Raw genomic sequence first — 27,211 nt, 5'->3', positions numbered from 1 at the left:
ACCTGTGGTAGAGTGGGAGGTCGTTTCAAGGTGTGGCAGGGGGCGAAAGACATTCCGGAGGGCTGAACAGAAAGCCTCTCCAGTTTGTCTGACGAACCGGTTTCAGGCTCTGTCTCAGGCTGATACTGACCTTCGGCCTGACATGGCTGCTTGTCCTGTTCCAGAGGTTGCCCCTCAGTCTGCAAGATCTGGGCAGTTGCAGAGGGTGGGCTTACTGGTAGTTGGGAGCTCCAACGTCAGGCGCGTAATGGGGCCCTTTGGGAAATGGCAGCAAGAGAGGGGAAGAAAACCAATGTGCACTCCGTGTGCATACCGGGGGGGGGTCATTCCAGATGTGGAAAGGGTCCTTCCGGATGCCATGAAGGGTACAGGGTGCACCCATCTGCAGATGGTCGCTCATGTTGGCACCAATGATGTGTGTCGCTATGGATCGGAGGAAATCCTCTCTGGCTTCCGGCGGCTATCTGATTTGGTGAAGACTGCCAGTCTCGCTAGCGGGATGAAAGCAGAGCTCACCATCTGCAGCATCGTCGACAGGACTGACTGCGGACCTTTGGTACAGAGCCAAGTGGAGGGTCTGAATCAGAGGCTGAGACGGTTCTGCGACCGTGTGGGCTGCAGATTCCTCGACTTGCGCCATAGGGTGGTGGGGTTTCGGGTTCCGCTGGATAGGTCAGGAGTCCACTACACGCAACAAGCGGCTACACGGGTAGCAGGGGTTGTGTGGCGTGGGCTGGGCGGTTTTTTAGGTTAGATGGCCTTGGGCAAGTACAGAAAGGGCAACAGCCTCAACGGGTGCGGGGCAAAGTCAGGACATGCGGGGACCAAGCAGCAATCGGTATTGTAATTGTCAACTGTCGAAGCTGCGTTGGTAAAGTACCGGAACTTCAAGCGCTGATAGAAAGCACCGAAGCTGAAATCGTTATAGGTACAGAAAGCTGGCTTAAGCCAGAGATAAATACTGCCGAAACTTTTACAAAGGTACAGACGGTGTTTAGAAAGGATAGAGTGCATGCAACCGGTGGTGGAGTGTTCGTCGCTGTTAGTAGTAGTTTATCCTGTAGTGAAGTAGAAGTGGATGGTTCCTGTGAATTATTATGGGTGGAGGTTACACTAAACAACCGAACTAGGTTAATAATTGGCTCCTTTTACTGACCTCCCGACTCAGCAGCATTAGTGGCAGAACAACTGAGAGAAAATTTGGAATACATTTCACATAAATTTTCTCAGCATGTTATAGTCTTAGGTGGCGATTTCAATTTACCAGATATAGACTGGGACACTCAGATGTTTAGGACGGGTGGTAGGGACAGAGCATCGAGTGACATTATACTGAGTGCACTATCCGAAAATTACCTCGAGCAATTAAACAGAGAACCGACTCGTGGAGATAACATCTTGGACCTACTGATAACAAACAGACCCGAACTTTTCGATTCTGTATGTACAGAACAGGGAATCAGTGATCATAAGGCCATTGCAGCATCCCTGAATATGGAAGTTAATAGGAATATAAAAAAAGGGAGGAAGGTTTATCTGTTTAACAAGAGTAATAGAAGGCAGATTTCAGACTACCTAACAGATCAAAACGAAAATTTCTGTTCCGACACTGACAATGTTGAGTGTTTATGGAAAAAGTTCAAGGCAATCGTAAAATGCGTTTTAGACAGGTACGTGCCGAGTAAAACTGTGAGGGACGGGAAAAACCCACCGTGGTACAACAACAAAGTTAGGAAACTACTGCAAAAGCAAAGAGAGCTTCACTCCAAGCGTAAACGCAGCCAAAACCTCTCAGACAAACAGAAGCTAAACAATGTCAAAGTTAGCGTAAGGAGGGCTATGCGTGAAGCGTTCATTGAATTCGAAAGTAAAATTCTATGTACCGACTTGCCAGAAAATCCTAGGAAGCTCTGGTCTTACGTTAAATCAGTAAGTGGCTCGAAACAGCATATCCAGACACTACGGGATGATGATGGCATTGAAACAGAGGATGACACGCGTAAAGCTGAAATACTAAACACCTTTTTCCAAAGCTGTTTCACAGAGGAAGACCGCACTGCAGTTCCTTCTCTAAATCCTCGCACAAACGAAAAAATGGCTGACATCGAAATAAGTGTCCAAGGAATAGAAAAGCAACAGGAATCACTCAATAGAGGAAAGTCCACTGGACCTGATGGGATACCAATTCGATTCTACACAGAGTACGTGAAAGAACTTGCCCCCCTTCTAACAGCTGTGTACCGCAAGTCTCTAGAGGAACGGAGGGTTCCAAATGATTGGAAAAGAGCACAGGTAGTCCCAGTCTTCAAGAAGGGTCGTCGAGCAGATTCGCAAAACTATAGACCTATATCTCTGACGTCGATCTCTTGTAGAATTTTAGAACATGTTTTTTGCTCGCGTATCATGTCATTTCTGGAAACCCAGAATCTACTATGTAGGAATCAACATGGATTCCGGAAACAGCGATCGTGTGAGACCCAACTCGCATTATTTGTTCATGGGACCCAGAAAATATTAGATACAGGCTCCCAGGTAGATGCTATTTTTCTTGACTTCCGGAAGGCGTTCGATACAGTTCCGCACTGTCGCCTGATAAACAAAGTAAGAGCCTACGGAATATCAGACCAGCTGTGTGGCTGGATTGAAGAGTTTTTAGCAAACAGAACACAGCATGTTGTTATGAATGGAGAGACGTCTACAGACGTTAAAGTAACCTCTGGCGTGCCACAGGGGAGTGTTATGGGACCATTGCTTTTCACAATATATATAAATGACCTAGTAGATAGTGTCGGAAGTTCCATGCGGCTTTTCGCGGATGATGCTGTAGTATACAGAGAAGTTGCAGCATTAGAAAATTGTAGCGAAATGCAGGAAGATCTGCAGCGGATAGGCACTTGGTGCAGGGAGTGGCAACTGACCCTTAACATAGACAAATGTAATGTATTGCAAATACATAGAAAGAAGGATCCTTTATTGTATGATTATATGATAGCGGAACAAACACTGGTAGCAGTTACTTCTGTAAAATATCTGGGAGTATGCGTGCGGAACGATTTGAAGTGGAATGACCATATAAAATTAATTGTTGGTAAGGCGGGTGCCAGGTTGAGATTCATTGGGAGAGTGCTTAGAAAATGTAGTCCATCAACAAAGGAGGTGGCTTACAAAACACTCGTTCGACCTATACTTGAGTATTGCTCATCAGTGTGGGATCCATACCAGATCGGTCTGACGGAGGAGATAGAGAAGATCCAAAGAAGAGCGGCGCGTTTCGTCACAGGGTTATTTGGTAACCGTGATAGCGTTACGGAGATGTTTAATAAACTCAAGTGGCAGACTCTGCAAGAGAGGCGCTCTGCATCGTGGTGTAGCTTGCTCGCCAGGTTTCGAGAGGGTGTGTTTCTGGATGAGGTATCGAATATATTGCTTCCCCCTACTTATATCTCCTGAGGAGATCACGAATGTAAAATTAGAGAGATTAGAGCGCGCACGGAGGCTCTCAGACAGTCGTTCTTCCCGCGAACCATACGCGACTGGAACAGGAAAGGGAGGTAATGACAGTGGCACGTAAAGTGCCCTCCGCCACACACCGTTGGGTGGCTTGCGGAGTATCAATGTAGATGTAGATGTAGAAATAAAGAAGGCAAAAACCATCACAACACTCTAAAGATTTTTGTGGCCAGCCTGTTTTGATGACTGTTTTCTTAGAACCTTTGAAGAGATTGATATGTAGATTCAATTGTTGAAATATTATCTTGCTTCTCTTATTGAAATTTGCTTCAAATATTTCAACAATAGTAACCAGTGTCATGCAAAATTAGTATATTTTTGGAAAGAGAATAACATTTGTTGTAAATTTAAACTTCCATATTTCATGTTTCCATGAATGACTTTTGGAGAGTAAAGAGCAAGTATTTGAATTAAAACTGTACCTTTTTCGTTATTCAATCCCGCTGAAATATTTGACAACATTGTTGATTGATTATCAGTAATTGTTCTTAAATTTTTATGTAATTTTGTCTCAATATGTCAGGATCCTTTTGGCCTGATTGGCAAAGTTATTTTTCCTGAGGAGTGTTAATAAAAATCTTGATACGAATGATGTTCCTTATACCAGTAGTGCTTAGTAATAGCCTAGAAGGGTTTTACTGTCATCATGTTCCTTACACCAGTAGTGCTTACTAATAGCCAAGAAGGGTTTTACTATCATCACTAATCGATATGGTGAATGAGGCTTTGGGAGGTGGTTGAAACTGATACAGTGGATGAGAGGAGAAAATGCAATAGGATTTAAATTATTCTCTTTCCCAGTCTGTTGTGTACTGGGGTTCAGAACATACACATAAAACAGCAGTCAAGTAGACAATAAGTAATAACACATTTATTCAGGATACAAATACAGGGAAAAAAACATTATCAAGCAACTGTACAGTATATCTGGGTTACAGGAAAACATAGCACTTAGTAAATAATCATCGGGGGATTTATGAAGGGAGATAGCACCAGGCTGGTAACTCCATTGAAGGTGCCTGATGGAGCCCTGTCAGTGAGGTGTAGTCCAAGGCATAGGTCTGCAAGATGGTAACCACCAACAGGAGAATTCATGTTATCAGCAGAGGTCATCACTAGTCAGAAGTTACTCCAAATCAGGAACTGCAAAGTGGTCAGCACAACTGCCCAGCATAACTCTCAATGATTACCAACTCATTGGAGGCCATTTGCCAGCCAAAGTATTTTAGAGGCAGAGGTACACAGTTGAACCATTACCAGACATGTAAGGTGTGGTGTGAGGAGAAGATGATGGAGCCACCTTACTAGTAGCTGAAGATCCTGCAAAAATTGAATATTCTTTTCAGTGAAATAAGATAATTAAAAAACAATATTTGAAAACTATTATTAAATGCGAAAAAAGGTAGGCGCAAGTGCCTTATTTGTTACACAGGAGCTATTCAAAACCTATTCAACTGAGCTGTTGCTGTATAGTATAAGAAGCAAAATAGCAAGAATCTGACAACTAACAACCGTAAAAAATCTGAGAACTATGGAGTGACAGGGAACACAGACAAGAAATCTGAAGTATGGGAAGGAGAGACTGGGAATATAACCATAAAAGAGAAAATGATTGACAACAAGAGAATAAATGTAAAATAAAAGCAAAAATATGGGAGAAATAAACTGCAGACTATTGAGTGGTGAAAAGTGCAAAATATAACGAATGATGATACAACAAGGGAAAGAAACAAATAAGAAGGTACAGGTAGCAATATGGGATGGGAGAATGACAAAGTGATAGCTAACAACAGTACTTGAGTCCAGTTAGGAGATAGGAAACAAGCATATGCTATAGATCAAGTTGCCATTGTTAAAATGTTCAGATGTCCATTGCTAAAACGTTAAGGAGTTTCCATGAGGAACTGTCCATGTCACTCATCTGATGAATGTTGTGTTATGGGGCTAACATGGGTACCTCACTCATTTTCCTCATACTTATAGGATTTCATTCATACTTATAAGATTTGAAGGTCAGTGCCCAGACATCAATTTTGTGAAGCAGTACAACAAAAATCTCACAAACACTAAAAAACTGCCTTTGAAGATTAGAAAATTTCCAAGTGCTATTAAGTATAAAACAGTATACACTTTCATAACAAATTCAGTAGTGGGTCACCATGAAATATAATTGGATTGTAATCATTTAGTTGTTGGTTCAGCTTCCATTTTTATTAACAAATGGAAATGTTATTTAGCAAATATTGCATTACAATTTTTAAAACAATGAGAAGTCCTGGAATGAATAACAACAATCAAACAACAGAAAATCCAGGATGGACTGTAATAATAATAGGAAAAGGAAAGTTGCTACTCACCATGTAGTGGAGGTGCTGAGTCGCAGATTGGCACAACAAAACACACACGCACCACACACACACACACACACACACACACACACACACACACACACACACACACATGCACGCAAACGCAACACACACATGACTGCAGTCTCTGGCAGCTGAAGCCACACTGCGAGCAGCAGCAGCAGTGCATGATGGGAGTGGCAACTGGGTGGGGATAAGGAGGGAGCTGGGGCAGGGAGGGGAGGGGGAAGGATGCAAGGTAGGAGTGAGTGGCAGTGAAGTGCTGTTAGGGAGAGTGCAGGGATGAGCAAGAGAGAGGTGCAGTCAGGAGGTTAGACAAATGGTAGAGGAGAGGTGGGGCATGGGGGGGGGGGGGGGGGCAGGAAAAAAGAGAAGGAAAGAAGTAAAAAGACTGGTTAGACTGGTGGAATGAGGGCTGTGTAGTGCTGGAATGGGAACAGGGAAGGGGCTGGGTTGGTGAGGACAATGACTAATGAATGAAATGATAATTAAATCAAGACCCTAAGCTGTTGACAGGCATTGATATACATCAATGGGGACAGTTGAAAATGTATGCCCCAACCGGGACTCAAACCCAGGATCTCCTGCTTACGTGGTAGACGCTCTATACATCTGAGCCAGCGAGGACACAGAGGATAGTGCGTCTGCAGGGATTTATCCCTTGCACACTCCCCATGAGACCCACTTTCCCAACTTAATGTCCACACACTACATTCGTAGTGCCCCTGCCCATTACACTCATTACTCGCAGCAGACAATCTTACCGAGTCTCGTAAGATTTCGGGGCAATGCGTGTGCATCCAGCACAGGAGAAGAAGGTCAATGGCTGGTTAGCCTTAACTATATGAAGATGATATCTGTTCTTTCGGACAGAACAGATACTATCTTCATATATGACTAATGGAGGTTGAGGCCAGGAAGTTTATGGAACGTAGGCTAAATTGCATGGAGCGTTCCCATCTGTGCTATTCAGAGGAGGAGGAGGATATTAGTGTTTAACGTCCCGTCGACAACGAGGTCATTAGAGACGGAGCGCAAGCTCGGGTGAGTGAAGGATGGGGAAGGAAATCGGCCATGCCCTTTCAAAGGAACCATCCCGGCATTTGCCTGAAGCGATTTAGGGAAATCACGGAAAATCTAAATCAGGATGGCTGGAGACGGGATTGAACCGTCGTCCTCCCAAATGCGAGTCCAGTGTGCTAACCACTGCGCCACCTCGCTCGGTGTGTGCTATTCAGAAAAGCTGGTGTTGGTGGTAAGAATCCATATGGCACAGGTTGTGAAGCAATCATTGAAATGAAGGATGTCATGTTGGGCAGCATGCTCAGCAAAAGGGTGGTCCTCTTGTCTCTTGGCCACGCTTTGTTGGTGGCCATTCATGCGGACGAACAGCTTGTTGGTTGTCATACTCACGTGGAATGCAGAACAATGGTTGCAGCTTAGCATGTAGATCACATGACTGGTTTCGCAGGCATCCTTCATTTCTATGACTGCTTCAGAGCCTGTGCCATACAGAACTCTTCCTGCAATAGTCATTGTCCTCACCCATCCAGTCATGTCTCTGTTTCCATTCCAGCACTAAAAAGCCCTCATTCCACCAGCACATCCAGTCTTTTTACTTCTCTCCTTTTCCGCTACCCCCCCCCCCCCCCCCCGCACCACCACCACCACCACCACCACCACCACCACTACCACTCCCAGCCCTCTGTCTAACCTCCCAACTGCACCTAGCTGCCCTACCCTCTCTCCACCTCATCCTTGGATGCTCCCCATCAGCACTTCACTGTCCTTCACACCGACCCTGCATCCCTCCCCACGCCAGCCTCCTCCTTACCCCCATCCAGTTGCCACTCCCATGATGCATTGCTGCTCCCATTTGCAGTGTGGCTTCAGCTGCCAGAGACTGCAGTCATGTGGGAATGGAATAACAGCTATAATCTGCTGGAATGTGTGGTGACAGTGAGGAGTAGGCATGGGTGGGGAGAGCAAGTGAGGGATGGCAGAAGATGCTGTGCTGCCTGTGGGAGTATACAAGGACGTGATGGGAATAGGACTAGGCTGCTAGGTATAGTGATGTGGGTGAGCAGGAGTGGGGGGAGGGGGCAAGGGCAGGGAAGGGGGAGAGGAGAAGAGTAGAGATGGGGAAAAGGCTAGTAGGAGCTATTTACCCACTTTATCTGCACAGGTGTCCTCAGCAACTGGCTCTTCCTCTGAAAACTGGCTGAAAAGTTGGTAGTGAAAGTAGGCTGTTGTCCCAGTGCTCACTGACTGCAAACCTACATCCTTCTTCCTCATCACCATGACTAACTGTATCCTCAACCATAATTACCTCTTCTTTGAAGGCACCACCTACAAACAAATATGTGTTATACCAATGGGCAACTGCATGGCTCCATCCTATGCCAACCTGTTTATGGGCCATTTAGAGCATTTTATTTACTTTGTAGCCAAGCATTTTACATGCATTTTGTGTGGTATTGATGTTAATAGTTTGTACAAACTGAATAATACATAATGGCACCTATAATAATAATAATAATAATAATAATAAAGAAAGTAGTAAAATCATGTAGATTTGCGTACTGACATACAATGAGTATAAGTTATAATTTTAAATCTTATTTCGCACAATCAAAACAGTCCTCTGTGGCACAGAAAGCCTTCTTTTTAAACCAGTTTTATTGAACATTGCTGAAGGTTTTTAATGAGATTGTGGGAGCTTCTTGTGGCAGTGGAGTTTTACTCCAGGGTCTGTTTGGTTATTGTGAATATTGGTTAGTCTTGTAAAGGGCTGCCAATCTTTTCTTTGTGATGTGTATTGTGACAGTGAAGTGATTGCCTTAATTTGTAACTCCCTTGGTTGACTTTTGTGTATACTAAGCAACTAAGTATGAATAATGATGCGACTGTCATGACACCCAGTGTCTTGAAAAGCACCATACAGGATACATTATTTTTGAGAACACCAGCTACACATCTGCTAGCCACATAAGAGTGGCACATCTTTTTCTGCCACAGAAAAACTATTTTTGTCCCAGTGGAGGTGCCTCAAAGCAGTTTTCATTCTGTTACGTGGCCATAAAAAATGAATAATGGGAGCTCAGCATCATGTTTTCACTCACACATGCTCTGAGTTTGTGTAACAGGTATATAACTCTTGATACTTTAGTGCATAAACAATCTGTGTGAAGGTTCCAAGTTAAATTGGAATCCAAGTGTGCACCTATAAGGTTAACAGTTTTTTATGGTTTGCACTTACTTCATCATCTTTAAACCAGATATTAGATATTGTTATGGTGGCTTTGTTTTGTTCCTTTAGATGGTCTATGCCATTTCCAGTTGTAATGAAAGTAGTATCATCAGTGTACAGAACACATTTACATGTCATGATACTAGGTATGTCATTGATCCAGATTGTAAACAATAAGAGTCCCTGCATGGAACATTGAGGCGTACCTCTTAAAACATCTAGGAATCCAGATCTCATATCATTAAAGTATGCATTCCACTTAAAACATCTCACTCACTCTATAATATTGACTTCTATTTCAATTAATCTGACTTTACTATTTGAGTTGAGTCTTTAAAATTATTAGTTATTCACAAGCCTAAGCTGAAATCAGGAATTTAATTTAATGATCATGCGAATAGAAAATAAGTGGATAGAAGGAGCTCTAATCTGTGTTATGCACACCAGATAGTGGAACCAGATAATCTTTCTGTGCACTGTGAAATATTTTTTGATCAGCTGTAGGCTTGCTTGCAACCCTCCATGAGTCCCATCTTTTCCTAACCAATGATAAATGGATTAATTAGATGAATATACATAAGTAATTCCAGTTAAATTTCACCATTGATCTTGTGATGAAATATTTATTGCTCCTTTTGCATCAGTACTCCAAAATCAGAAATTATGAAGTACAACTCATACATCCATTCACAACGTCTTCGCATTAACAAAAAGCCAAGATAATACCTAATTCTTCTTCATTCAGATTATGATAGTAGAATTTAGCAAAGCATAAACGGTGCACAGAATGTGTAAGGCTGACATAATGCAGTACAACTAACTCTGATTAGTAAAGTGGCACACTGCCTGTGCACATATTTAACATGAATAACAGCATGGAAAAATAAAAATTGCAATGACACTGATTATTATCAAAACAACATTTTCAACAGCTTTCAATGTAGATGATTTTTCTCAGAAGCCATAATGAGTGTTTGTCAGTATTCCATTGCAGATGAAATTTTTGTAAATTTGTTGATACATGCAATGTTCTACTATTTTCAAAAAATATTGGTGCAGGAAAAATAAGATGATAGTTATCAACACATGACTTGTCTGCTTTTTTATGTAAAGGGCAACTACTGTTATCTTGAAGCAGGTTGGAAAAGAACAACTCATAAAAATAAAATTTTTCAGTGTACCAAGTGGTTGCTATCTTTTTAATAACAAAATTTGGTAGACCATACAAGTCTTACGATTTAGTGTTGCTGAATTTTGCTGTAGCTACTGTAGTGTCAGTGACAGCTATTTGAGTCCGCTTGAATGTAGATGTTTCAGGTTTAATCAAACAATGGAAATTCCAGGATGAAATAATGACACTGGCCTCAGTGGCCAGAGACAGTTGTCATGTGTACTGTGAGCTGCACTTGCCTGAATGTGTGTGTATTTTCTACTGCAGAAGAAGGCCTTTTGGTCAAAAGCTCAAATTTATAGCGTGTTTTTGTTGCGCTTGTCTGTGACTCAACATCTCATCTTTACAGTGAGTAGCAATCTGTCATGTTTCAGGTTTATTGTGTGATATTAATAACTTTGTTTTTTTCTTGACGTTTATTATCTGCTTTATAGTTGTCATTTTGTTGAACAGGATGCCCTTTGTTACCAGAATTAATAAAGAAGCTATCCGTTTCATTGGGTGTGACACTGGAAGTCTACATCTACATCTATACTCTGCAAACCACAGTGACATGCATGGCAGTTGGTGCATCCCATTATACCAGTTATTAGAGTTTCTTCTTGTTCCATTTACATGTGGACCGCAGGAAGAATGATTATCTGAATGCCTCTGTGCATACAGCAATTATCCTAATCTTATCCTCATGATCCCTTTGTGAGCGATATGTAGGGGGTTGTTGTATATTTCTAGAGTAATCACTTAAAGCCAAATCTTGAAACTTTAATAGACTTTCTCAGGATAGTTTGCATCTATCTTCAATAAATAGTCTTCCAGTTCAGTTCCTTCAGTATCTCTGTGACACTCTCCCATAGATTAAACAAACATTTGATCATTTGTGCTGCCCTTCTCTGTATATGTTCGTTATCCCCTCTTAGTCCTATCTGGTATGGGTCCCACACACTTGAGCAATATTTTAGGACCAGTCGCACGAGTGATTTTTAACCAATTTCCTTTGTAAATTGACTGCACTTCACCAGTATTCTCCTATAAACTGAAGTCTATAAACTGAAGCTTGATTAGAAGTCGCTTGTGAGGAACGGTGTCAAAAGCTTTCCGGAAATCTAGAAATACAGAATCAACTTGAGATCCCCTGTCGATAGCGGCCATTACTTCGTGCCAATAAAGAGCTAGCTGCGTTGCACAAGAACGATGTTTTCATTTTGTTATTGCTGAGTATGTTATTGTTTGCCATTCATTTCTGTTTTATAATTTCTGATCTGTACATCTTCTTTAGTTGAAGGTACTGAAGTCTGTTTTCTTCACTGTTCTTTGATCTGTTGTGGAAACTGATGACCTGCATTCTTAATTTTTTGAGGTCAGGTGTGAACTGTTGAAGTAAATTTCTATGATTACATTTGCTTGGTTTCCTTTTGTGTCTTTACAGTACTTTAGAACATCAAATATTAAACGGATTAGACACAAGATTGACAAAGCTTCCAAAAGCTTCATCAACAGTTGTAGATTGAGACAGGAAGTAGGACCATTCTGTCACACACAGCTGTGATCTGGAAGCATTGATATGAATATCATTAACAATTCCCATGTATTTGGATTGTTCACACTTTTCTGTGGCTTTTTTGTCAGTAATAAACCATATCCCTTCATGATTTGACAGATACATAATATTAAAAAGCCCTCTTTCACACTTATTTCTGTCTACATTTGTTATAACATTGTCTTAATATGATAACTCTCTTGTTGGCATGTTATTTGCACGACACATATCGTGTGACTTGAGGACGCTGAGCAAGTGTAAGTGCTTTGTTGTTGTAACCCTAATGTCGATATTAATATCCTCATTGTTGTTGTTGTTGTGGTCTTCAGTCCTGAGACTGGTTTGATGCAGCTCTCCATGCTGTTCTATCCTGTGCAAGCTTCTTCATCTCCCAGTACCTACTGCAGCCTACATCCTTCTGAATCTGCTTAGTGTATTCATCTCTTGGTCTCCCTCTACAATTTTTACCCTCCACACTGCCCTCCAGTACTAAATTGGTGATCCCTCAATGTCTCAGAACATGTCCTACCAACCGATCCCTTCTTCTAGTCAAGTTGTGCCACAAACTCCTCTTCTCCTCAATTCTATTCAATACCTCCTCATTAGTTATGTGATCTACCCATCTAATCTTCAGCATTCTTCTGTAGCACCACATTTCGAAAGCTTCTATTCTCTTCTTGTCTAAACTATTTATCGCCCATGTTTCACTTCCATACATGGCTACACTCCATACAAATACTTTCAGAAACGACTTCCTCACACTTAAATCTATACTCGATGTTAACAAATTTCTCTTCTTCAGAAATGCTTTCCTTGCCATTGCCAGTCTACATTTTATATCCTCTCTACTTTGACCATCATCAGTTACTTTGCACCCCAAATAGCAAAACTACTTTACTACTTTAAGTGTCTCATTTCCTAATCTAATTCCCTCAGCATCACCCGACTTAATTCGACTACATTCCATTATCCTCGTTTTGCTTTTGTAGATGTTCATCTTATACTCTCCTTTCAAGACACTGTCCATTCCGTTGAACTGCTCTTCCAAGTCCTTTGCTGTCTCTGACAGAATTACAATGTCATTGGCAAACCTCAATGTTTTTATTTCTTCTCCATGGTCTTTAATACCTACTCTGAACTTTTCTTTCCTTTCCTTTACTGCTTGCTCAATATACAGATTGAATAACATTAGGGAGAGGCTACAACCCTGTCTCACTCCCTTCCCAACCACTGCTTCCCTTTCATGTCCCTTGACTCTTATAACTGCCATCTGGTTTTTGTACAAATTGTAAATAGTGTTTCGCTCCCTGTATTTTACCCCTGCCACCTTCAGACTTTGAAAGAGAATGTTCCAATCAACATTGTCAAAAGCTTTCTCTATTTCTACAAATGCTAGAAACGTAGGTTTGCCTTTCCTTAATCTTTCTTCTAAGATAAGTCGTAGGGTCAGTATTGCCTCATGTGTTCCAACATTTATACGGAATCCAAACTGATCTTCCCCGAGGTCCGCTTCTACCAGTTTTTCCATTCGTCTGTAAAGAATTCGCGTTAGTATTTTGCATCTGTGACTTATTAAACTGATAGTTCGGTAATTTTCACATCTGTCAACACCTGCTTTCTTTGGGATTGGAATTATGATATTCTTCTTGAAGTCTGAGGGTATTTTGCCTGTCTCATACATCTTGCTCACCAGATGGTAGAGTTTTGTCAGGACTGGCTCTCCCAAGGCTGTCAGTAGTTCTAATGGAATGTTGTCTACTCCCGGGGCCTTTTTTCGACTTAGGTCTTTCAGTGCTCTGTCAAACTCTTCACGCAGTATCATATTTCCCCTTTTTTATCTTCAACGACCTCCTCTTCCATTTCCATACTATTGTCCTCAAGAACATAGCCCCTGTATAGACCCTCTATATATTCCTTCCACCTTTCTGCTTTCCCTTCTATGCTTAGAACTGGGTTTCCATCTGAGCTCTTGATATTCCACGCTCCGATCCGTAGAACGCCAGTTTTCTTTCTCCTGATGAAGACGTCCTCTTGAGTAGTCCCCGCCCAGAGATCCGAATGGGGGACTATTTTACCTTCGGAATATTTTACCCAAAAGGACGCCATCATCATTTTATCACACAGTAAAGCTGCATGCCCTCGGGAAAAATTACGGCTGTAGTTTCCCCTTGCTTTCAGCCATTCGCAGTACCACAACAGCAAGGCCGTTTTGGTTAGTGTTACAGGGCCAGATCAGTCAATCATCCAGACTGTTGCCCCTGCAACTACTGAAAAGGTTGCTGCCCCCCTTCAGGAACCACACGTTTGTCTGGCCTCTCAACAGATACCCCTCCGTTGTGGTTGCACCTAAGTTACAGCTATCTGTATCGTTGAGGCACGCAAGCCTCCCCACCAACAGCAAGGTCCATGGTTCATGGGGGTGGATTAATATCCTCCAAGATTAAAATTTTATTATGGTTGTATTTTTACTTATTGAAGATTGTTCTGCAAAAACATCAATACTGATATCGAGGATATGGTTTACAGACACTGGAATTAGTGCGGGGTCCAGTAGTAGTATAGGAGCTGCATCAAATATACTTTCAGTGCAGAAGTTACTGATGCCAAAATTAGTGCATTTTGCTGATGTGCCCCTTGCTCAAATTATCATTTCATCCTATATGAATTCTACCAAATAGTAGCATTTCTCCCACAGAATCTGCTGTAACCATATTAAATATGTATTTGGTGACTGATGATGATGTGTGTTGAAATGGAGTAAACAACTGGGTCATCAGTCCCAATATTTCTTTATTGGTCCTGTAAATCATGTTCAGGTACTTATTTTGCACAAACGATGTAGAACAAGTCAGGTTGGTACAGTATATACAACATCATACACATTGTTATTATAAACAGAAAAATAATTAAAAATTATTCAGAAGATGCTGAATATTGATGACGAAATTAATATAATGAAACAAAATGATAGATTGGTTAAGAATATTTGAGCAGTTACACTATACTTTTCTGGTACTTAAACTCGGAAACAGAATAGAGGTAGTGGTCAAGCAAGTACTCTTTCAGTTTCACTTTAAACTTTTGTAAATTTTGCATCTGTTTCAAATAGGATGGCATGTGATTGTACAGCATTATGCCAGTATGATACACTCTTCTCTTACAAATGTTTGTACTTACTGTATTGACATGCAAATAATGCTGCTGCCTAGTATCATGAGGATGGTAATCACAGTTATACTTGAAAATATTTCCATCTTTTAACATACTTCCTTTTGTGAAATTTAGTATTTCATGCATATACAAGCAAGGAAGAGGCAGTATATTGAGATTTTTAAATATTGGTCTACAGGAGACTCTGTACTTAGCAGGGTTTATAATTCTAACAATATTTTTCTGTAGCCTAAATGTTTTGTTTGTACCTACGGAGTTCCCCCAAAAGATAATGCTGTACATCAGCAGTGATTGAATACTGCCATGGTACATTGTGATCACTAATGCAAGGCTTGTATTTTGTGAGAGGATTCTTACTGAAAGTGTGTTTAACTTTTTATTTACATGATTAAGATGTCTCTCCCATTTTAGGTTTTGCTGAATATGTATACCTAAAAATTTTGTGTCACTCACAGATGAGACAGTTTTTCCATCAATTTAAAAATCGGTCTTGCAGGATGTAATTTCTGTGAATTGTGGAAACTGACTGTCACTGTTTTTTCATTACTTATTATTAGTTTGTTCTGAACCATTGTATTAAATTTTGTATTATACCTGTAGCTGTTTTTTGTAGGCTTTCCTTATCACATGATTTGATTAGGATATTTGTGTCATCTCCAAAAATTACTGTTGTCCCTTCAGTTATTTTTTCTGACAAATCATTAACATAAAGAATGAAAAGAATTGGCCCAAGGACTGACTCTTGAGGAACTCCATGTCTAATGTTTTGTGCATTGCCGTAAAAATTACAGTTTTTTGTGTTTTTATGTCTTTGTATTTTATTTGAGTGATCTGTTGATGGTCATGAAGGTAGGAATGTATCCACTTCTTTGGCAGGCCTCATATTCCATAATTACCTAGCTTCTGCAACAGAGTATTATGATCAATTACATCGAAGGCTTTACTAAGATCAAGAAATATGCCAGACACATGTTGCTTATTATCTACTGCAGTTAGAATTTCATTTAAGAAGGTATAAATAGCTGACTGTATTGGTCTGCCAGTTCTGAATCTGTGTTGCGCACCAGTTATTATGTTTTCTTTATTTAGAAAGGCTGTCAGCCTTCTAATAAATAGATTTTCAAGAATTTTGCCAAAGCCTGACAATACTGATACAGGTCTATGGTTTGCAGCTTCATGTTTGTCATCTTTCTTGTACAGTGGTGTCACTTTTGCCATTTTCAGATTTTTCAGGAATATACCATTCACGAATGATGAATTGGAAATATCCGTTAATGATTCTACAGTAGATGTTACACTTGCTTTGATGATAATATCTGGTATTTCATCAGTACTTGGTGAATACTTATTTGGAAACCTTTTTATAATGACATAATTCCTCAGATGTTGTAGGAGACATGAATAGGGTTCTTGCAAGAATTTTTGTATCTGACTGGAGTGTATTGCTGTCTGGTTGTGAGTTGTAATGTTTGGTAATCAGGTGATCTGTTACATTAGAAAAGTAGTTATTAAATTTATTAGCCACTACTGTGGGGTTGATTACTATATTGTTTTCATGAAATTCTATATTTTTATGGGCTAATGATGTAGTACTTGTTTCTCTTTTTATGATACGCCAGGTTGCTTTAGTCTTATTCCTGGAATTTTTTATTTGTTTGTCATTTTCCATTTTCTTTGCTTTTGTTATAACTTGTCTAAGTATTTGTTTGTATTGTTTAAAGTAGTTGATAAATACAGGATTTGTGGTTTGCTTTGAGTATTCATGTAAGTTCCTTTTATTTTGGCATGATATTTTTATTCCTGTTGTGATCCATTTATTTGGTTTGTGTACAGAATTTATAAGTGACGTTTGTTTAGGAAAGGCTATTTCAAAAAAATGTTTGTACTTGGCCATAAATTTATCGAACCTGTCATCTGTGTTGTTTGAACTGTAAACATCAGTCCAGATTTCTCTTCTCAAGAGAGAACAAAAGTAATCTATGTTTTCGTTATTAACCTTCCTGAGAATAGCTCTAGTTTTTTGGGCTTTTGTGTTTCCTGGAATAGCAATTGTTAGTATTTGGGCATTGTGATCACTAAATCCAGTGTTTGCAGTCTGTGTGTTGCAGATATATTTACTGTATTAACAAACACCTGATCTATGGTTGTTGCAGAAGTAGTGGTTATACGAGTTGGGATAGTTGTAGTTGGTTTTAGGTTAAAGGACTTCAATATGTCGTTGATTTCATCTTTAAATTTACTGGGTTTCGAGAAATCAACATTGAAATCTCCACATATGATAATATTTTTTTGAGGGTGTTGAGATCCTCTAACAGCCCTTCCATACGATTATAAAAACTTTTTTATCACCATCTGGTGACCTATACATGATTACAGAATTTCTAGTTGGCAGTTCTACTGTTGAGAGTTCTATGTCTCTTTCTTTAGATAAGCTGTCAAATTTGGTTTTGTTAGTGAAGTCTATATCTTCTCGAACATATATGCAGCTACCACCATACCTGAGCACTTCTCTACAAAATGTGGCAGGTAATTTAAACTGAGGCATGTGTGCTAGTTCTATCTTGTTTTTATTTAGCCAGTCAGCTTAAGATGGCGGCCACTGAGTGACGCGCGTTTCTTCGGCTCACGAGTTTTTCCGCTCATTGAAGGTGTTACAGAGAAGTGCGGCAGTCCACAACGTGTGCATCCGACTAAACAAGTGTTACTTGCCGTGGTGTATTGATCTCTGTTGATTACCACAAGTGATAAGTGAGTGAAATATGGGAAGAGCACGAGTAAGCGGCAGCAGGCGAGGTTACAGGGGCGCAGGCAGCGCGGGTGCCCGGTCTCCGGCGGCAGGTGAGGCCTCACTTCCCGACATCCGGGAGCTCGTCCGGTCCCAGGCGAGTGCGGCGCTGCACAGTAAAGACACGCTAGACGTAATCGCGCAATCCATCACGGACTCTGTGACGGCCGCGGTCATGGACAAACTGCAAGAGTCTGTCGGGCGCAATAGCACCGAAATCCAGTCTCTTAGAAAGTCCCTGGCCGCACAAGAGAAAAAGCCGCCGACCTAGAAGCTAAACTGTCTGCGGCCACCGATGAAATTGAGCAGTATCAGTGAAGGAACAGCTTGCGCTTGTTCAGGGTAGCTGAAAACGATCATGAAAACACCGATGACCTGGCCATTAGCCTCATGCGTGAGAAACTTGGCGTGCAGATCAACGTGGCCGATATTGACAGAAGCCACCGTGTTGGGCACAGGATACCAGGTGCTATGAAACCCAGGCCCATAATAATTAAATTTGTGTCATACCAGAAAAGAGCTGAAGTGTTTGCTCAGAAAAGAAAACTCGCCAAGAGTGGGGTTACCCTGAGGGAAGATCTGACCCGTGAAAGACTAAAAGTTTTGAATGCTGCGATCACACAGTTCGGCCTTCAAAATGTATGGACCTAGGATGGCAGGATCGTAGTCAAGACAGAAGGAGGGAGGAAAACGGTGACGAACATGTTCGAACTGAAAGACTGAGTGAAATCTCGCGAGACACAAAGTCTCATATTGTAGTCTGTCTAATATAAGTTAATTTTTATTCTTTCTTTTCATTTTTTAATGTAAATATTGCTTCGTTATTTCTATAAGTACCATAAGTACTCTATTTAAAATCAGTCAATTGTTTCATATAAATATTGCTTCTTTATTTGTCTATCATAAGTGCTCATGTATATTCATATTGTCAGTCAAATGGGAATTAACATTCTCCATTAACAGGAATCTCCTTAAAACCGCCTTTCTATATCTTATTTTCATCCTCGTCACTACCACTACTACTACTATTATCTTTTTCGTAACCACCACTGCCACTTTCCATCTTCCTTTTCGCTCCCTACTCCGATACCTCCAGGCTGTCTTTCACCTTTAGCCCACAGACGCTTGAGTCAGCCACGACCTTGGGCACACCTGTAAATGTGTCTTCCCCCACGAACTCCAGCTTTTGTCCTTCTTCCGGCCAGAAGGAAATGGAGCGCGCTCGGTCCTACAGGCAGCCACAATGGGACGGACCGGTTCTGGCAGCGGGCTCTTTGTGGCCCATGCGAACGCGCAGTCGCTAACGGCTCACTTCGACGAGTTCTGTGACCTGTTCTGCCAATCGCTGTTCCATATTATCCTCATCTCTGAAACTTGGTTGAAACCAAACATTTCTTCCGACACTATCCGAATCACCGGTTACTCTCTCCTAAGTGCAGATCGTGAAACACGATGCGGGGGTGGTGTGAGTGCCTATGTTCGTTCTGATCTGACACCTACTATACTATGCACATCAGATGCAAAGGGCGAAGGAGAAGCAGAGTTCTTGTTTTTCGAAATAAATACATCAAATCAAAAACTGCTAATTGGAGTAATCTATATCCTCCAAATATTGGTGCCGTGTCCTCCTTTCAGTCTGCCCTGTCCTCGCTCATGACACAGTATGAACACATAATCATTATGGGTGACACAGACATCGACTTACAGTTAAAATCTCCCTCTGCAGAAAAACTAAGGAGACTGTTCCACTCCAATGATATGAGTTTAACACCGCTGGACCCAACTCATCACACGCCACACAGCCATACACTCATAGATATAATAGCAACAAAGCGACCAGATAAAATAATTCGCGCCAATCAGACTTCCGCTCCGGGACTCTCTGCTCATGACGTGATATTCTTAAATTACTCAATGCATACTACCAAAGAAAAGTCTCACCTGGTAACCTACAGAAACCTAAAAAATGTTAACCATGACGCTCTTCAAAAGGATTGCTCAGACATCCCTTGGCATGATATAAGCAATGAACCGACTTTAGACGGAAAAATTCGGGAATTATGTCACAAAATTATTGCACTGTATGATAAACATGCTCCTCAACACACTGTCAAGGTAAAGAGAGCTCCCGCTCTGTGGCTCACCACTGCATTACGCCAGTTAATGAATAAATGTGATAAACGTGATGCTGCACATAGGGCCTTCAAGCGTAACCCAACTCCCGAGGCATACGAAGCTTATAGGAAACTCCGAAACAGAACCAAGCAAAGCGTGAGGAATGCCAAAATCAGACAGGCCCGCTTCGTCGTATGCGGCATATCAAAACCTGCTGCACTGTGGAAAAAGCTGTGCAGTTTCGGTATAGGGAAGCGAAGATCTGACACTGTTTATCAAGCGTCTGCAGAAGAATTAAACGATTTCTTCTCAACAGCTGTAAACTGCCACGCAGCAACAAATTACCAGCCCCAAGATATCAGTCTCTCGAGAGACAAGTTTTTCCTAAAACATGTCACTATCGGCACAGTACACAAGGCAATTATGCGAATCTCTTCCGAGGCAGTAGGAAATGATGGAGTGAGCATTGGCATGATTAAGAACATCATAGACACTATTATTCCAGTTATCACAGACATCTTCAACCTGTCTCTTGTCAGTAGTACGTATCCTACCGAGTGGAAGCAAAGTTTAATTCAACCTATACCCAAGACTGACAACCCTAAGTTGCCAGGTGACTACAGGCCGGTCAGCATACTACCTGCAATATCTAAAGCTCTAGAATACATCGTCCATGAACAGCTGACGGATTACCTCAAAACTCATAACATCCATGACAAATATCAGTCAGGCTTTCAAAAGCACCATAGCACAGCAACTGCATTAATCAAAGTAACTGATGACATTAAACATGCTATGGACAGACATGAAGCTACCACCCTAACACTGCTTGACTTTAGCAAGGCTTTTGATACAGTTGACTTTGATATATTACTAATTAAAATGAAACAGCTGAATTTCTCAAACAGCGCAATACACTGGTTCAACAGCTACCTCAAAAACAGAAATCAACAAGTCATTTGTGGGTCGGAAAAGTCATCATGGAAAAACGTGCGCTCTGGAGTTCCCCAAGGTTCCGTCCTTGGTCCATTACTCTTCTCACTGTACATTAATGATATTTCTTCAGTGATTCACTCCTGCAACTACCATCTATATGCCGACAACATCCAACTGTACGTTTATTGGTAAGAGACTGAACATTCTGATGGAACGATTTAAAGTATGAAGCAGGGACTATATTGTGTCTTGCTTGACCACGTACCTCTTTTTTACTGAAGAATAAAGTAGATGAGCTCGTGGTTTGTTTAGATGACATTGAATCTTATAATGTAATAGATATACTATGCCTGTCTGAGCATCACATTGTGTCTGATATGGAAAAGGTAAATATCAGTGGTTATAAACTAGCTGCACATATGAGTAGAAAGAATAAGGTGAGAGGAGGAGTTGCCATATATGACAAAAGTTATCACTGTGTACAAAGCTTAGATACAAAAATTTTTTGTCTAGAGCAACATATAGAAGCATGTGCCTGTCAACTTAAACTGAAGGAGGACTCTTTTATAATTGTAACAGTATATAGGTCCCCTTCAGGAAACTTTCATTTATTCCTGGAAAACTTGGATGCCTTGTTGTGCTATCTGTCAGATAGGGGAAAGCAAATTATTATTTGTGGGGACTTCAATATTGGTTCACTGAAAGAATGTAATAGAAAGAATGACCTGGAAGTCTTGCTCGGTTCTTTCAATTTGACATCTGTCATTAATTTTCCTACTCGGGTAGTAAAGGACAGCAGCACATTGATAGATAACACTTTTGTAGACCAAGATAGGTTTAAAAACATGAATTCTTGTCCTGTTGAGAATGGCCTTTCTGATCATGATGCTCACTAATTACAGTATATGACATAGCTCCATTCGGTAATTCAAAACTACCTTCCAAAGTTGTGCATTCAATTAATGACTCAACAATTAGAAATTTCAGAGAAAATCTTCAGCAGTTAGTCTGGAATGAGTTGTACAAGGAACCTGATGCTAATTTAAAATATAACTTATTTCATGATACACTTGTAAGAGAATTTGAAAACTGTTTCCTCAAGAAAGTAGTTAAATCTAATTATAAGAAACCATGCAAAAAAAACCTTGGGCTACTAAAGGAATAAAAATACCTTGTAACCAGAAACGAGAACTGTATCTAACAACAAGAAAGAGTAATGACCAGGAAACAGCCAAATATTATAAAAACTACTGTGCTACATTAAGAAAGGTTATTAAAAAGTCCAGAAGCATGTGCATCATGTCTGAGATTGATACCTCTGATAACAAAATCAAAACAATTTGGAATATTATTACAAGGGAGACATGGCAACCAAGGGTACAGGATGACGGCATCACCATCAAAGCAAATGGAAACAAACAACAAGCCGGAAGTCGAAAACATTTTGAATAATCATTTTTTAAATGTTGTAGAGAGAATAGGATCTAAATGTTCATTAGAAGAAGCAAGGCAGTTAATGGAAGAGGCCTTACCCACACCATTTGATACAATTGAAATTCCACCCACCTCTCCTTCTGAAATTAGGAAGATAATAAACTCTCTCAAGAATAAAAGCTCACATGGAATTGATGGCATTTCAGCAGGATAATAAAAGCTTGTTCCCAAGAAATAAGTGGGATTCCTAGCCACATATGTAATAGCTATCTGAAGCAGGGTATTTTCACAGATAGACTGAAGTGTGCCATTGTTAAACCACTGCATAAGAAAGGGGATATGTCTGATGCCAACAACTACTGCCCAGTTTCTCTTCCGACTGCCTTATCCAAAATTCTTGAAAATGTAATGTATTGTAGAGTAGCTTCACACCTTTGTAAAAATAAAGTTTTAACAAAATGTCAGTTTGGTTTCCAGAAGGGTTTTCCAATGGAAAATGCTATATGTACTTTCACTAATGGAATATTAAATGCTCTGAATAACCGGAAGTCACCCGTTGGGATATTTTGTGATCTATCAAAGGCTTTTGATTGTGTAAATCATGGAATACTTCTAGATAAGCTCAAGTACTGTGGTATGAATGGGACAGTGCTCATATGATTTTAATCATACCTAACTGGAAGAGTGCAGCAAAGCTGTTCTTAATATATATTAATGACTTGCCATTCTATATTCATGAAGATGCAAAGCTGGTAATTTTTGCCAATGATACAAGTACAGCTATCACACCCAACAGACAAGAATTAACTGGTCAAATTGTAAACGATGTTTTTCAGAAAATCATTAAATGGTTCTCTGCAAATGGGCTCTCATTAAACTTTGACAAAACACAGTATATACAGTTCCACACAGTAAATGGAATGACACCATTAATAAATATAGACTTTGATCAGAAATCGGTAGCTAAGGTATAATATTCAAAATTTCTAGGTGTGTGCATTGATGAGGGGTTGAACTGGAGAAAACACACTGAGGATCTGCTGAAACGTTTGAGTTCAGCTTGTTATGCTATTAGGGTCATTGCAAATTTTGGCGATATACATCTCAGTAAATTAGATCACCATGCCTATTTTCATTCTCTGCTTTTGTATGGCATCATATTCTGGGGTAACTCATCATTGAGTAAAAGAGTGTTCATTGCACAAAAGCGTGTAATCAGAATAATTGCTGGAGCTCATCCAAGATCATCCTGCAGACACTTATTTAAAGAGCTAGGGATCTTCACTGTAGTCTCACAATATATATATTCACTTATGAAATTTGTTATTAACAATCCGAATGAATTCAAAAGTAATAGCAGTGTACATGGCTACAACACTAGGAGAAAGGATTATCTTCACTACTCAAGGTTAAATCTAACTTTGGCTCAGAAGGGGGTAAATTATGCTGCCACAAAAGATTTTGGTCACTTACCCAATAGCATCAAAAGTCTGACAGGTAGCCATATAGCTTTTAAAAGGACATTAAAAGAATTTCTTAATGGCAACACCTTTTATTAACCTGACACATTCCACATCATTACGAAGTGTCGTATTCATGATCTATGGAACAAGTACTAATCTAATCTACATCTAATATTGTTAGCTGTAAAAAATCCTCCTTGTTTTGAGGTGTGGGTGGTGTCTTCCTGCTAGCTGGTTCCCTGGATTCTGGGCCCTGCCTTTCGTGTGCTGTGGTGCTTCTAATGGTAATCCACTTGTCAAGTAGCATTTGTTTCATTTTAGGCACTTGTATTGCACTGGTTTTCACGTTGTATTTATTTGGTGGAACACTGATGTCTTGAGGTAGACTGGTCAATTCAGAGATAAATGCATCTGGTTTGTACGATTGTTGTATTGTATTGTATTGTATTTTTTATTGGTCCTGTTGTCTACATAGCAGCTTATGCATAAGACATTGGACAAGTCAAGTTATAAATATACAGGCTGAAAGTCATTTCAAGGCATACATATTTATTACAATAATACGCTTTACACGTAAGTATTTATATAACACATTTCATAAATTTAAATATTCTTCAATGGAGTAAAAGCAGTGATGCTGTAAATATGACTTTAGAGATTTTCCAAATGTATTGACCTCAGTGATAGCTTTTATGTTTTCAGGAAGTTTGTTATAAAGCTTAACTCCCATGCGAAAAGTACATTTTTTGCACAGTGCTGTGCTGATTCGAGTCATATGTAAGTTTCTGTTTTGTCTGGTAAAGTGCTCATGTATATCACAGTTTTTTTGCAGTCTCCGGTCCTTGCCTATTACATTTAATTTAAAGAACAAAAGGGTTTCCATAATGTATACACGTGGTAATGGAGGAATACCAGATTTCTTAAACAGGGGTTTACAAGAGTCTCTAGGATTGCACCCAAACAAGATTCTAATGGCCCTTTTTTGTAGTTTAAAAGTGCTATTAGCTGTTTTAGAGTTTCCCCAGAAGGTGACCCCATATCTAAGACGAGAATGAAAGTATGCATAATATGCATTCAATACCGTTTTCTCACTACAGCATGATTTTAATGAACAAAGAAGGTAACATGTTTTGCTCAGTTCTGCACTGAGATATTCAATATGCTTATTCCATCTGATGTTACTCTGCAGCCAAAGTCCTAGGAATTTGGTTTCAGTATTGTTACCAACTGGTTCATTATTGATAGAGACTAATGGGATAAACATGTCCTTGTTAGGAACATTGTGGAATTTTAGAGCAATGGTTTTCTTACTGTTTATTACAAGCTGATTACTCTGTGCCCAGCTGCTAAGTTGTTTCGTGACCGTGTTTACTGTCTGCTGTAACTGTTCGTAGTCGTCTCCTTTTAGTAGAATCGTGGTGTCATCTGCAAATATGATTGTTTTGTGTGCATCAACATTTAAGCTTAGATCATTTATGTACAGAAGAAACAGGAGGGGTCCCAATACTGATTCTTGGGGGTACACCAGATTTAATTTGTTTATAGTCAGATAAGTGATTAGATACAGTTTTTAGTTCATTATTTGTGTGCTTGATGCACACTGCCTGCATACATTAGTCAGGAAGGAACTGATCCACTTGTTGGACAGACCTCGAATACTATATCTTTCTAGCTTTGATAGCAGAATTTTATGGTCCACCATGTCAAAAGCTTTTGACAAGTCAAGAAAGACTCCTATTGTTTCCTGTTTTTTGTCCATCAGGCTTAGGATGGAATTGATGCACTCATAGACAGCAGTTGTCGTTGACCTATTTCTGAATCCATGTTGTTCATTACATAGGATGCTGTTTTTATTTATAAGTTTCTCATATGTAACTTTTTCCAGTACTTTAGAGATGCAGGAGGAAATTGTGATGGGTCTGTAGTTATTTACATTGTCTTTATCCCCTTTTTTATATACAGGAATAACTTTTGATGTTTTCAACACATCGGGGAAAATGCCTGCCTGAAGTGAGCAGTTACATAAGCGTGTGAGTACTTCAATTAGGTTTGATGCACTCTTCTTTAACATTGTTGCAGGTATACCATCAATACCTGCCAATTTGGAATTTTTTTAGTCCTTTTATTGCTTAAGCTACCTCATCTTGTGAAACAGAACTGATGTACATTGATCCTCTACATGCACTTTTTTTTCCAAATGAGGTAAGATATGGAGTCTAACCAGCAGTACACATGCTTTGTCACGTGCTAAATATTTTTGTAATTTGGATTCAACGTGTGCCATTCTAATAATTAATTCCTTAGGAATGCCATATTGATTATAGCAGAGAACCAATCTGTTGCCTTTCTTTACCCTGGTGTCATAACATCTATTTGTATTCTAGTTCTTAACCCCTCATTATAATGCTTATCTATATTTCAGTTGTGCCATACTCTCTTTTTTCCTCTCTTTACTGTAAATATGTGAAGTGTATCCCTACTAAAACATTAATTACAGCAGACACAGGGTCCCTAACTATTCCCTAACCATTACTTCATTTTACTATTTCATACTCCTTGACTTCATATTCCTTATTCACCATTATTCTCATTATCATCATTAAATAATTAATTAATTAACCCCCCTGCTCCGCCTTCACTCAACCTCTAATAACAAGAAAGACACTTCACAATCACACTTTTTCATACTTATCTTTGACTTACTTTATATACAGAACTTCATTATTACACACTTTATATACTTAAATACTCATCATATTACTGATTATTCATGCCTGAATCCTCAAACAATTATCACACCTAAAGACGTTTACTTCATTCTGTTGATTACTCCATATAGGCAACTCTGTTTCATCACTTGACAGTATAACCAATATTCCTTCTAATTATATTTGAAAAAATGGCATTATATTTCTCATATTATTTTATAACCTCACAATATTATTGCTGCTGTTCACTGATATGCTATTACTCTACGGTCAGGCAAGTGTTTTCTTACTTTAATTTGCATTTTCCCATTTTGCTTTTTACCCCCTAGATTCCAACATAAACATAATTGCTGTCCAAGTAATCCATAGCATTTCTATTCCAACTTCAAAAAAATGTTATATTTTTAAAACTTATTTCAAATCACTTTCCACCCTTTGTAGCTTCCTATTCCACCAATTACCAAATATCATTACTAATACATACATAAATAGTAAACTGAAAATTAAATTTGCATGGCCTAACTTATACGATAATAACACCGACCAGCTAAGATATTCTCAACGGGCACTTGCCAAGTAGAAAAATGGGTAATAACAATAAAGTTTATCATTAATCATATTTCCTCCTCTGCAGCTTTCTATCTAATTATTTTTCCAAATACTATGACAGCACTCTCATAAAGTTACCGTAAGCATCATTATTCACAAAACTTTCTGGTTTCTCATACTACATGGCCCTCTCTTCATAATTAGACTGACAAC

The 27,211-nt window shown here is 39.7% G+C and overlaps 1 protein-coding gene and 1 long non-coding RNA gene across 3 annotated transcripts in view; one reads left to right on the top strand and one right to left on the bottom strand.

Moving 5' to 3' along the window:
- LOC126419193 (rhodanese domain-containing protein CG4456-like) overlaps positions 1 to 27,211 on the top strand; it is a 169,427-nt gene that overhangs the window by 120,742 nt on the left and 21,474 nt on the right. The gene's annotated exons all lie outside the window — the stretch shown is intronic.
- The window catches only part of LOC126419210 (uncharacterized), an 88,498-nt gene continuing 65,694 nt past the window's right edge, over positions 4,408 to 27,211 (bottom strand). The window contains exons 2-3 of the long non-coding RNA XR_007575941.1: positions 8,048 to 8,228; positions 4,408 to 4,830 (exon numbers count right to left, since the gene is read on the bottom strand). This is a non-coding gene — a long non-coding RNA (uncharacterized LOC126419210). The remainder of the gene's footprint in view (positions 4,831 to 8,047; positions 8,229 to 27,211) is intronic.

The sequence above is a fragment of the Schistocerca serialis genome, chromosome 1 (assembly GCF_023864345.2).
Source record: "Schistocerca serialis cubense isolate TAMUIC-IGC-003099 chromosome 1, iqSchSeri2.2, whole genome shotgun sequence".
In the NCBI taxonomy this organism is placed as follows: domain Eukaryota; kingdom Metazoa; phylum Arthropoda; class Insecta; order Orthoptera; family Acrididae; genus Schistocerca; species Schistocerca serialis.
The sequence above is the reverse complement of the archived record's forward strand: the minus strand, read 5'-3'. Positions and strand labels throughout refer to the sequence as shown.